Source organism: Humulus lupulus, chromosome 3 (genome assembly GCF_963169125.1).
Source record: "Humulus lupulus chromosome 3, drHumLupu1.1, whole genome shotgun sequence".
NCBI lineage: Eukaryota > Viridiplantae > Streptophyta > Magnoliopsida > Rosales > Cannabaceae > Humulus > Humulus lupulus.
In genome coordinates, this window is record NC_084795.1 from 190710302 (window position 1) to 190712363 (window position 2062).

A 2062-nucleotide genomic window follows, 5' to 3' on the forward strand; every position below is an offset into this window, starting at 1 on the left:
TTTATGACCTGGTTATTTCCAGGAACTTAATTTGAATTCTTAGTTCGTGTTAACTTTTATCAATATCTCGTGCACTTTAAGAAAAACGACGATCAATCGATTTAAGTTAACTTCTAAGTTTTATGACCAGGTTATTTCTAGGAACTTAATTTGAAAACTTAGTTCGTGTTAAATTTTATCAATATCTCGTGCCCTTTAAGAAAAACAACGATCAATCGATTTCAGTTCACTTCTATATTTTATGACCTGGTAATTTCCAGGAACTTAATTTGAAAACTTAGTTCGTGTTAACTTTTATCAATATCTCGTGCTCTTTAAGAAAAACAACGATCAATCGATTTAAGTTAACTTCTAAGTTTTATGACCTGGTTATTTCCAGGAACTTAATTTGAAAACGTAGTTCGTGTTAACTTTTATCAATATCTCGTGCTCTTTAAGAAAAACAACGATCAATGGATTTAAGTTAACTTCTAAGTTTTATGACCAGGTTATTTCTAGGAACTTAATTTGAAAACTTAGTTCGTGTTAAATTTTATCAATATCTCGTGCTCTTTAAGAAAAACAACGATCAATCGATTTCAGTTCACTTCTATATTTTACGACCTGGTTATTTCCAGGAACTTAATTTGAAAACTTAGTTCGTGTTAACTTTTATCAATATCTCGTGCTCTTTATGAAAAACAACGATCAATCGATTTAAGTTAACTTCTAAGTTTTATGACCTGGTTATTTCTAGGAACTTAATTTGAAAACTTAATTCGTGTTAACTTTTATCAATATCTCGTGCTCTTTAAGAAAAACAACGATCAATCGATTTAAGTTCACTTCTATGTTTTATGACCTGGTTATTTCCAGGAACTTAATTTGAAAACTTAGCTCATGTTAAATATTATCAATATCTCGTGCTCTTTAAGAAAAACAACGATCAATCGATTTAAGTTAACATCTATGTTTTATGACCTGGTTATTTCCAGGAACTTAATTTGAAAACTTAGTTCATGTTAACTTTTATCAATATCTCGTGCTCTTTAAGAAAAACAACGATCAATCGATTTAAGTTAACTTCTATGTTTTATGACCTGGTTATTTCCAGGAACATAATTTGAAAACTTAGTTCGTGCTAACTTTTATCAATATCTCGTGCTCTTTAAGAAAAACAACGATCAATCGATTTAAGTTAACTTCTAAGTTTTATGACCTGGTTATTTCCAGGAACTTAATTTGAAAACTTAGTTCGTGTTAACTTTTATAAATATCTCGTGCTCTTTAAGAAAAACAACGATCAATCGATTTAAGTCAACTTCTAAGTTTTATGACCTGGTTATTTCCAGGGACTTAATTTGAAAACTTAGTTCGTGTTAACTTTTATCAATATCTCGTGCTCTTTAAGAAAAACAACGATCAATCGATTTAAGTTAACTTCTAAGTTTTATGACCTGGGTATTTCTAGGAACTTAATTTGAAAACTTAATTCGTGTTAACTTTTATCAATATCTCGTGCTCTTTAAGAAAAACAACGTTCATTCGATTTAAGTTAACTTCTAAGTATTATGACCTGGTTATTTCCAGGAACTTAATTTCAAAACTTAGTTCGTGTTAACTTTTATCAATATCTCGTGCTCTTTAAGAAAAACAACGATCAATCGATTTAAGTTAACTTCTAAGTTTTATGACCTGGTTATTTCCAGGAACATAATTTGAAAACTTAGTTCGTGTTAACTATTATCAATATCTCGTGCTCTTTAAGAAAAACAACGATCAATCGATTTAAGTTAACTTCTAAGTTTTATGACCTGGTTATTTCCAGGAACTTAATTTGATAACTTAGTTCGTGTTAACTATTATCAATATCTCGTGCTCTTTAAGAAAAACAACGATCAATCGATTTAAGTTAACTTCTAAGTTTTATGACCTGGTTATTTCCAGGAACTTAATTTGAATTCTTAGTTCGTGTTAACTTTTATCAATATCTCGTGCACTTTAAGAAAAACGACGATCAATCGATTTAAGTTAACTTCTAAGTTTTATGACCAGGTTATTTCTAGGAACTTAATTTGAAAAC